The following is an 11,470-nucleotide window of genomic DNA, read 5'->3' on the forward strand; positions in this document are numbered from 1 at the left end:
AGAAAGTCCTGTGGATTTGCAATAGGAGATGTGCCTTATCTGGAGGAACTGAATAAACAAAGCACAGGAAAGCACAAAGCAGTGTGCAGAGAGAAGGAAGATAATTCAAACATCTTCATGAAGCAAAGCATTGTATTCGGACTGAAAGCACACCCACATCAACTTATGCCGGTTAACAAGGGCAAATCTCCAGATACTGGCTTTGGCTTTAGCTAATATCCCAGCTGCAGACTGAGGGAAATTTAGGGTACATGTGGTATACTGACCACTATTTTTCATATTCCAGTTATATTGAAGCTGAGTAGAAGGTAGAGGAGCACCCTCTCTATACTATGACCACACATCCACTAAAGGGTCTCCTGCTGTGTTGTTCTGTACCTGGACAAAAGGGTGACAGGGATTACACCCAGCCCTGGCAGGGAGCTTGGCAGTGCAGCACAGAGGGCTGAGCAGAGAAGCACACAGCATGTGCAGGAGCATCAGGGGAGCCAGAGCAGAGCCGGTGACGCATTCTGTGCTCCTCTGAGGGCTTTATCTCAAGCTTCCAACCAGAACACCCGTACAGTTGTCTTCAGGAGGACAAACAGGACAACCAGTCACAGATACGCTTCCACCAAACACTGCTGCATTCCAGCTCTCTCAGTGTAAGAGGAGCTGTGAGGTACTAACACCACAAAAGAAGAGAGCATCTGATTTGGGACAGAAAAAGCACAAACTTCAGAACAGCTCAGAGGCAGAGCAAAAGCCTTAAAAGCTGCAGAACTCTGCAATCAGAGAACTTAGTTTAAGAAGCTAAAGAAAGGAGACAGCGTCAGCAAGACAGCTCCACAAATGAAAAAAGATTCTCAACAGGAACAGAGTGAAAAAGTGAAATTAATTGAGAACCATACTAGGATTGACAGAGAAAGAAAAAACACAGCCAGTAGAAAGAAGAATATCTCTGGGAGGACCAGGCAGCAGTGAAGGAGAACAAGATCTGGTTTCTAGAAACATTGCTGAATCTGTCAGGATGAAGAGGGCTGAGGAATCTGAAAGTGTTCTCAGGTTTCCTTTTATGTGTAATGCTGGAGATACTTCATAACTCACCTTACCATACCGTTACTGCAAGCCAGGAGAACTGTTCATGCTTTAAGGTAAGAGCAGGCTCTGTGAAATGACTGCCTGCCTCCTGGGCATTTACTACAAAGGTGAACCAGCAGCAGGGCAAGAGAAGGAAATGAAATATTCCTTAAGGTGTGGGAGGTTGTGGGCACTTGCCACATCCCAGGAGATATTTCTGCTAACCACTTGCCCGTGCTTCCCATCTTCCCTCCTCCCTGTGGTATTTTCATGCCAGAGCTCCTCTCCCAGGCAACCTCTATTTCTATACCATGTCAACCATAGCAACCATCTCTTTGCTCCCTAATTGCACATACTGTCTCACTCTTATGCTAAGGAGCAATTTGATAGCTCAACCATTTTAGAACCACTAATTGAAGATGCAGGTACTCACTTTGGAAATAATTTCTCATATTTTTACTGCCTTGCAACTGGAAGTTATACCACCCCTGAGATAATTGATAAGGTGAGCACTTCTACCTAGTTTGCTAGCTGCTAGATTGGCCACAAAAATATTCTGTTCCCTGCAGCAGCTTTGCTGACTCATGTAGGCCTTGTATCCTTCTGCTGAGGAACAGTGTGTGGCATTCACATAAATCAGGAATGAAGCCCTGCACAGAGACATGGCCTCCAGCTGTGAGGAGCTGAAGCTGTGACTTCTTAAATGTCTCCAGATAAATCCACGAAAGAAAACCTGAACACAACTTAAGACACCCTCTTATCTGGTGTCCTCACTCCACCAAGCCCTGACAGACTTATTACAGCTGATCCCTTTGGAAACCAAATTAATGCTTCCCATTCCTGTGTCAGCTGGACTTCAGCTAGGAGTTGCTGCCAGTCCCTGAAACAGAAGCTCCATAAAACCACTCCCAGTGGCACTGAGGCAGATACCCTGTTCCATGTTGTAGAGATGAAGACTCCTGTAAGTAAAGAAGTTAGACAGCTTATTATCTCTTAATTTTTATAAGAATATGCATCCCAGAACACATGCTCGTACAACAAGAGCATAGCACAGACTGAAGAAAACTGCATGTTTCTCTTAGTTGAGAAGTATCTGGGTAATACTGACTCTGACTGACTTGGAGGTACAGCAGCTCATGATGATATGTTCCATTTATCTTTTTTTTTTTCCCCTCAACTGATCAATATGACAAATAAACTGCCTGAGGTAGGGAGAACTTAATTGTATAAAAGAGGGGATGACTGCACACACAGGAAAACAACTCTGAGATTTCCTCCTGTTTGCTTATTGAGACGCCAAATTTTTGTAAGAGAGTCCTGCCTCTGACTTACAGCAACTGTTTGGACTCTTTAAACCTCATTCCTATTGCATACTATTAACAGTCTCATTCCAAGTAGCTTTTCTTCATTCCCTTACTTGTTTTTAGGATGACCTGCTGAATGTCAGCCCTCATGAAGATACACATATTAAACCAGCTGTGAACTCTGAGTGGCTGAGGTGGTTGGTGAAGCACAGGACTGCATTCTGCTAGCCCTTGAGAAAAAGCAGCTCTCCTCTGCCAACAGCTTTCTTTGTTGCATCTTGACTTTGCATTCCTGGATCTAGTTGACCCTTGATAGATCCTCTGCATGGTCTGTGTTCCTGGGATTTGATTTGTGGTGGAGTACAATAATAATGAATGTGATACAAAAAGTTATTTCAAAGTTGAAAATTCCAAGGCCTCCTCTCCATTCTGCCAGCAAACACAGGGCCTGTCCATTTAGAAGTGAAGGCAGAGGGCTTTGCAAGCAGCCAAGGAGATTTCTAGCAGAGTACTCCAGGCCATCTTCCCCTTGTTATGTCCTCTCAGCCACTGCCTCTCACCAGTCTGCTTGAAACAAGCTCACTTAAGTCTTATTCCATCTCAGAAGCCCCTGCTTCCCAATGCCACCCCATGTAGACAGGTCCATTTCAGCTTGCAGATTACACAGTGGAATCAGGAACTGAACTTTCTAACCAGGGAGAATAAAAAGGACCAGGAGAGGCTTCCATCACCACAAATGCTTCTCACAGGGCCTCTTACTTGTTCAGTTCCCTCATATCCATGCAGGCATGGAAGCCTTTCTTGCTCCCATGCCTCCCTCTTCCTTAGCAGTGCTCTTTGCTTTTGAGTGCGGACCAACAGCAAGAAAGAAAAGCCGTAACAAATGAAACTCACACATAAATCTAGCAACCAAGAACGGGGCCAAAACACGTATTATACCTATCAGCCCTGCAAGCTGATTCTTCAGAAAGACGCTACGTGGGTCAAAGGCGCAGAGAGCCACCCTATCCAATGCTTTACCCTTGTGCAAAGGAGTAATTTTTGATGGAGGCCATTGACTTCTTACATGGCTTGGATAGTGTCTGCATTTCTGTCTAAGTACTGCAACTTAAATTACCCCTCTTAATCCATTTTTAGCAAGCTTTTCAGAACATAAATCTAGTCACCCGGAAGAAAAATCACTGGCTTCTTGCCCATTTCTCTTCTAAGAACATCTGGAGTGCCTGATGACAGACCGACATTCCTCAGACAATTTTCAACAGGGAGCTACTAATGGCCTTTTCCTTCTAGTTTTTCTCTTCAATTACTTAAATTTTTGACACTGAAGCTTAATAGAGAATGGACAGATGATATCAGTGAAACAAAAGATAAGCAAAGTGCAAAAGCAATTAACTGAATTTCTCAACTTGAAAGTCAATAGAGGAAGCCAGTTATGCTGCCATGCTTTTTAAACACAGTTTGTAGCTATAGCACGTTGTGAAAAACAGCACTGAACTTTTACAGCTCCTCGGTAGGTTCTAGCACATTGCCAAAGACTTCAGGGCCTCGCAAGAAGGTGCATGAGTGACAGTAACACGTGCAAAGAGAGACAAATGTTATTCAGTAGCTTTGTAGCTACTGAAATGTTACTCAGTAGCTATGTATTGATAACGGACATGCATATTGAATCCTGCCCCTCTGTGATTTGCAAGTCTCCTTTAGCTGGTGATTCTCAGCCTTCAACTTCTTGGAGGAAATATTCAAGCCTTTCCTTTCGAAAGCAAAGAAAGAAAGGGCTCACTAATATCTTTCCAAATACTGCTATTGAGATAATGCTGCTTTTCCAAAAAGCAGAAATTAATCAAAATTGTATTCCTCATTAAAAAATAAAACCAAAAAACCAAGTCAACCCAGTAATATTCTACGCATTTGAGAAATCGGTCGAGCAAGACTTCAAGGACTGTCTCAGGAGAACTAAGAACCTGCTGGCCAAGGAGATTAGTGCTCATGTTCATCTGTGAATAAAGCATCAGAAGGACAGAAACTTCCTGAAGAGCTGGATACATAACTAACTGTGCCATCAATACTAACTTTTGAGATCCTGGAGAGGAAGCTATGAGAGGAAGAAAACTGATCTAAAGTCACCACACGTAGAAATTTATCTCCATTTCCTTAGTGTGAAGCAAAGGTAAAAACAAGTGACAGAGCTTAGGCACAGCAAAGCATGAACTAATGAAGACTGCTTTTTGTGTGTCCACCCTGCTCTGTTCCGCCACCATAATCCCAGCTTCCTCCACATTCCCTGCTGTCCACTGCCATACTCTCAGCTCCACTTGTGGGCCAAAACTACCAACTGTGCAAGTGGCAGCATGCTCAGAGACAGCCACGTGCTGACAGCTGGCGTGCGAGCGGGGAGCGCAGGACAGATACGCACCGCTCCCATGAAGGCACTGACTCTGATCAATTGCCTGCTCCACCAACTTGCAAAAAACTGGTAGAAGCTTGTTAATTCCATTGTTTAATTGAAACATTTTCAACGTTTTAGAAGGAAAGTGTTTACAGCAAATACAGAAGGTGTATTTGTAAGAGGAATTCATACTGTGCACCCAAGCACCTCTCAGGGAATGGAGAAAAAAATAATACAAACTAAGAAGTTAGAACCAAACTAGCTCAATACTTTCTCTAATCTTTCCTGTCAACAGCTACTGTGCTGGTGTTGGAGTCCAGAAAGTTCATGATTTTTGAGGGGGAAAGAAAAATAAAGCTTTTTTCCATCTCAGTAAATTCCCCCCAGAATAAATTTTAGGCATTCATTTACACATAGCTTGCTCTCCTTCCTTCTATACAGAGTTTCTGGGCTGATGGAGGGTCTCTATCAGCTGCCCTTCTTCCCCAGGTACTTTTGCCTAACTAACAGGCTGGAAGATACTCCCTGTGTTTTAAACTAGCTGCTACTGTTGGGTCTCCGTGTACTAACCAGACTACCCGAACTGCTCCCATAGCATCTCCTCTCAAGGTCTGGAGGCCTTTCTCTTCTGCCCATCAAGGAGCAGTGGAAAGTCTGTGATAATGCCTGTCACAAGCACCCTGGGCTCGGCTAGAAGCAGCATCCACCAAGATCTCTGTACTCAGACACCTATCACAAGAATGTATTACTGCATCTTTATCTGCTTCTGAGTTTCTTCTTCCTTTGCAAGATGCATCCCAGAAGTTACCTAAGAAGGTCTGTGTCTGACCATGTACAAAGAGCACAAGCCACATCCCACAGAAACTCATGCTGAGGAACTAATCTTCTGTGCTTCCCCTGGTGTCCAGCCATGCCCCTTGGAGACATATTGCACCTCTTGTTCACACACACGCAGCTTCCTTGCTTTCACCAAAAAGCTGGCAATTGCTCACCATGCTCCTGTGATCCAGTCTACCATCCACTTACCACCACACCTGCTGAAGATGTGACCCAGGTATGCCAGCGTGATAGACAATGGGGAAGAGTGGCAAAAGGACATGACAGGAGGTAGATTGTTTTGTCAGGAAAGAAACTACTGCAAAGCTACACATCTCTCTATCTGCAGAATGGGAGTAGGGCAGAAGGTCTCACAGCCTGGCCTTGCCAGATTACAGGAAAGGAAAGGAGAGGAGAAAAAAATGTGTCCCAACTCACTAACTAGTTGCTGGAGAAATTGTAAGGACAGAAACAGAGGCTGGATGCAGCCAACCAGTATGAAACCATCAAGGAGACAGAGAGGGTACTGACCTGACACAGCAAAAGGGCCCTTATCCCATCAGAAGAAAGAGGAATCCCTGTCATTCTGGAACAATGCCCAGCCTGCAGGGCTTTTCACAGCGGAACCAGAGCAACTTGGAATAGAAACAGCCTCGTCTCTGAGATCAGAGAATTTAAACCGGAGCTTGTTTTTTCTGCAGTCACAAGCCAGCAGGCACCAGCTGCAGAATTTGCCGCAGTGTGTGTGTGCGTGTGTCTCTGCGTGTGTGAGTGTGCAGCAGCCATGCTCCTCCCCTCCAAGCTCACTGTATGATCAATGACACAGTGATTACAGCTCCCTCCTTTTTCCCCTCCCTAATCACTGACAGTCCCATTCTGATCACTCGCAGCCCCCTCTCTTCTATATTAAGAAAGCTTTTGTTGGTATCTCTACTGACTTCTTTTCATTGCTCCCTCCCTGATTTACAAGGTTTTGCTTGTTCTCTTTTTCCCTCTTAGCCAAAACAACAGTGTCTGACAGATATTCATGGTCACATACCCAAGTCTGCACAAAATGGCAAACCATGCTCTTGCTCTTCTAGTTCTGAACCCTGGAGATAAAAGGTCCTATTTTGAAATACTTCAACACATTTCAGCTCTAGCATACAGATAATTTAACACTTTTAACAAGAGGCTTGCTGGTGGCGATACTAACGAATGCCAGAAATACCCTATTGAAATAGAACCTCATGTGTCTGTGATTGCAGCAGTGTCATCATCACACAGTACCACTGGTAATGCAAGGAGAGCTAATGATAAGGAGACAGCTGGCCCCTTATCCTTCTGTGTTACAAGGGCAGTGCAGCAAGGTGAGGGATGACAAAGGACTACTGCTAGGAAAAAGAAAGCATTTTGTTATTCTCATTTCTTAAGCACAAAGTCCCTGCTTATAGCCTACTAGGATGAAAATCAGCTCCAAGATTGGCCACATCTTCTCCCTCTGCTGCCACAGAAAGGCTGCATCACTCACATTTTAGGGGAACCTTCCTTTTTCCTCTCCCACCTACTGGACGCATTTGGGTGCTTTTTGGTTTCCTGTACTGGAAGAATGTAGTGTTGTGAAGCTTGAAGTCAGACTTCAGCTACTTCAAGACTACTCATATGCAGGCGTGCAGCACCAAAGGACAGAGAAATTGCAAAAGAAGACAGGCCTTGTATCTCTCTTCCATCAAATCAATAGCACGACAGTCCACCTTAACAACCCTCCCCCCTCCTGCCTGGTATTAGCCTCATTCCAGCATCAGCTGAACGGTGATACAGACGCTAATGCTGTCTTTTACCAAGCCTTGCCCAAAGGCAGCATCTGTGAGATGCCTTGTACCACCTCCTCCGTTCTCCAGCAGCACACCATCTTCAGGGTCAGAAGACTATACTGGGATAAAACATAATGATGCAGGACTCTTTTACGTTCCTGACAGGCAGAATACTTTCTCCAGATTCTTCTCTAAACCCATCTTCATACATTCTTCTCTGTGTTTGAGCTAAGGACACAAGTGCAGCAAACAGCTGAGCAGCTGGGGAATTTGGGTTTTGTTCCTATACTCGAGCACAAACAGCTGAGAAGGGGGAAGGTCCGCAGATCATAGAAACCCCAAGCTCCATCCGCAGTCACCTTCCTCTCTTGTTACTAATCCCCCTCAACCCCCCAAATTCCAAGGAAATAAACCCGCACCCGCTATGAGCGCTCCGCGCAGGTGCGTCTCCTCACCTGCGACTCTGCCAGGGCTGCGCAGCCCCAGCAGCTCACCGGGACCGCGCACAGGAGCGCAGAGCCCGGACAGGTCCGCTTGCCGTCACCGATATCCCCCGTTACCTCCCCAGAAGGGCCCGTCCTCCCCGGCCGACCAACGTCTTCCAAAGCAACGAACAGCATCCGAGCGCGAACAAAGCGCCGCCGCCTCCATCCCGCAACCTCCACGATACCGGGGCTCCTCACTCCCGACCGCCCCGGCACCTTTCGCTGCTCGCCCCAGGCCGGTGGGGAAGACAGATGCACCTACCATCCTGGCCGGGAAGCGACGCCGATCGGCTGCGCTGAGCGCGGAGGATGGCCGCGGAGCGCCCGCAGCGCCGACCCCGGGCACCCCCACGGGCGGCCTGGTCTGCTCCGGTGCTCCGCGGCCGGGCCAGAGAGGCTCCGGCTCGCGATCTCCGGGCAACGGCGTGGACCGAGGTCCTGTCCCGCGCTGTGAAACACCCGACAAGGGTCAAACCGCGGCCCGCGCTCCGAAATACCCGACACAGGTCAGAGCCCAGCCAACAAGGGTTCCGGTGCTGGCTGAACACTTTTCACATCACTCTCAGGCCTCACGGGCCTCTCTCTCCTCACGAGCTCCCGGAGGGGTGCTCTCCATCCCACCTTGGGCGCCTTCAGCTTTAATTGTCTCAAACTGGAACCTCACGTCGGACTCCAGCTGCAGAGCTGCTCCTCCAGTTTTAAACGAGTGACACGAACCCACCCCTGCTAGGGGGATAGATGACCCTGACACCACACACCAGCACCTGGCTGCTCACGCACGGACATGGGCCAGTGCTGAGCTTGGACCACACTGGACAGACAATGAACGCAAATGAGTGAGGCAAGAATACCAGATATTCAACCTCTGGAGACCTATTTCCAGCATGTTTTCAGATAAATGTTTACATTGTTTTCTGAGAACCTTGCAACTTGTTTCATAATCAGCATCACCTCCAAGGCACTTGCAAATAATTGTGCCTCCCTGTTTCTGCTTTGCTGGTCTCAGGCATCCCAGTCCAGCATTGGAATATACAGATTACTTCATGGTGTGCTAGTTGGCAATAGTGATTTTTTGGATTTTTTTTCCCCCACAGCAAAAACTGAAACCACTCTCACTGCCCTGCTGGCTTTACACATGATGCTGGCTTACTTCTAGATTCCAGAATTAATTGTGAAAGCTGGAGATGTCCCGTCAGCTACACAGCAGGTCTCCCTCAGTGATTTTAGAAGGACTGTCAGACAGGATGCAATTCTCAGAAATAAAAATATCACAGAATTTTAAGTTTTAAAAGTTAAAAAAACCCAAATCAGAACTTTCCTTTCTGTAGCTTTCAGATGACATCCATCAGTGGCAAATATCTGTAAAGCTGAGGAAAAATCAATGCACTGGATCAAACATCTTAAATTTCTGTTTATTTTGGACAGGTAACATAGCATCATCTTTTAAAAAGACCAAAGGTTAAAATATTCTCAAAGGACAAACTATGAAGAAAATAGCTCCATGCTATAGGTCCCCTGTGCACTACAACGGACATTCTTTGAGACAGAGGGGGTCATTATCACTACCCATTGTACCTGTCATCCCACTATAACCAGTATAACACAAGTTGAAGAGTTTTGCATAGTCAAAATAAAAAAGGAGTCAGAAGTAAAGAGCCAAGTAAACAGGTGGGGATGCAGATGACTGCAAACCTAATGTGCAGTCCCCTTTTTAAGTTTAAAGATGCAACAGGTGAGCAAAGGATATTACCTTAAAGGTGCTGCTATGTAGGAGTGCTGAAGACAAAGCAGGAGGATGTATTTGCTATTACTGCTTCATATAAGCTAGGCTTCTTAATATTTGAGTTAACATCATCCACTTCAGTGTAAGAACTGCCACAGATGGGTAGCCCAGGGACAATTTCATCCCTTAGGCAGTTCTTGGGGTCTTTTCTAATAAACCCACAACACTGAGATATGTCTGTCACTTCAGAGAACAGCGCCAATGGTGCAGGAGGGAAGGGAGAGGATTACCTAGTCTGGCTCTAGAACTGACCCACACTGGAAACTGCACTGCCATCAGCAGATTTTTCAGAGCACTCCAGAATGGCAGCTCCCATTGCACACCAGGAAGGGCATATTCCCCAGGCCGTTTCATACAATGACACACAACTCTACAAGCCTTTTCCTTTTCTACACCCACTACAACAGTGATCAAATTTAGCCCCTAGCAGGATATTTGGAGTAGCATGATCTCCTTCTGCATTGATTTTTTTTAAAATATTGATATATTCTATTTCAAGCAGCAAAATTAGATTTTACTGTCTAATCAGAACATTTCCTGATATTAGTAATTGTTTCAAAATCCCTTCCTATTAACACTCACGCAAGTACAACTTAAAGCGTGAACTAGCTGGATATCCTTAAATGCATTAAAACCTTTTTAATATATAAACAGACCAATTTGTTATCTTCCATCCATGATCTTATTTTACAAGGAAACAATGTTTTTTCAACAATATGTCATGCTCTTTTCTCTTTTGCCTCAAAATACTTCTTTATGTCAGAAAAATTTTGCATCTTCCAGTTCCTATTGAGAATTTACATTAGAAACAGCTATCTCTATGAAATTAATGTCTGAAGGTAGGTGCATCTACTGTCTCTAGTTTCCCTCTCACTTTCCACTCTTAGTTACATGTTCACACCCCAGCAAACTGGAATGCATATTTTTATACTTTGCAAGTGGATGTTTACAAAGCAAAAGTAATTTACAAGGTATGGTGGTTTTCACAAAGCACTGTTCTTGGCATATGTGTACTATTTGACCAGCAAAACACTTCTCAAAACTGAAGAGGTTCTTAAAGTAGCTGCTGCTTTTACCATGCACCTGTTATTTAAGTGGCCTAAGAAGCCTCCTGCACACATGTTCTCTGAGGCAGCCTCCCTGCCTTCATATGATCAGATAGCAGCTGCAGATAATCTCTTCTTTTCAGCTTTTAAAGAAAACAACATTTAGCAATAAACCTAAAAATTTTCATCAAAAGCAAAAGGGAACTAGTAGGGGAAGCACTCACCTATCTTCAAGGCTCTTCCAGTTCCTAAAAAAAGGGCACTGAGCTTCTACCAGGAAGACTTAGAGCTATGATCAAGGTAATTTCCATTTCTTCAGTCCTTTAGGAGATCAGGAGATTCATCTGACAGTTATGGAACCTCACAGACCAGGCACCAGGACCACTACTAAGATGAGGCTCATTGAGATTCAATTCCAACGACCACTCAAACATGAAAGGTTAAAGACACTATTATTCTCTGATGCAAGGATAGATATATTTTACATATTGAATTAGAAAAGAGACAGGGAGGTTTTCCCTATTTATGCTAAAAAACCTCAAACCACTTTTTTCCATTTTGTCAAACTGACAACTATGGTTTGAAACAAAGATCCTGTCTTCAGGCTGTTCTCTGTCCTCGTGGCTTTGAAAAGGCCACAAAGCTTCCTGTGATGTTAGGTGTAGTTCCTTTCTGACTAGGATATGGAATTAAACATGGAATTAAACTGTTAAAAATGTGAACACTTATTTCATGACTACACACCTTAGCCAGTATCACACTGACAGTAATATCCTGGATCATAAATAATAATAAGCT

The 11,470-nt window shown here is 44.9% G+C and overlaps 1 protein-coding gene across 3 annotated transcripts in view; it reads right to left on the bottom strand.

The window, feature by feature from the left end:
- Window positions 1-11,470, bottom strand: part of MAP1A (microtubule associated protein 1A) — a 41,051-nt gene that overhangs the window by 18,883 nt on the left and 10,698 nt on the right. Inside the window, exon 1 of one of the 3 annotated variants that reach the window (XM_005424257.2) lies at window positions 8,106-8,153. The exons of 1 other annotated variant lie outside the window; for it this stretch is intronic. The gene's annotated coding sequence lies outside the window, so the exon portion shown is untranslated. Of the gene's footprint in view, window positions 1-7,813; window positions 7,974-8,105; window positions 8,154-11,470 lie in introns of those variants that run through there. One more of the 3 variants, XM_031059705.1, reaches the window with a different exon arrangement.

The sequence above is a fragment of the Geospiza fortis genome, unplaced genomic scaffold (assembly GCF_000277835.1).
Source record: "Geospiza fortis unplaced genomic scaffold, GeoFor_1.0 scaffold2, whole genome shotgun sequence".
NCBI classification, from domain to species: domain Eukaryota; kingdom Metazoa; phylum Chordata; class Aves; order Passeriformes; family Thraupidae; genus Geospiza; species Geospiza fortis.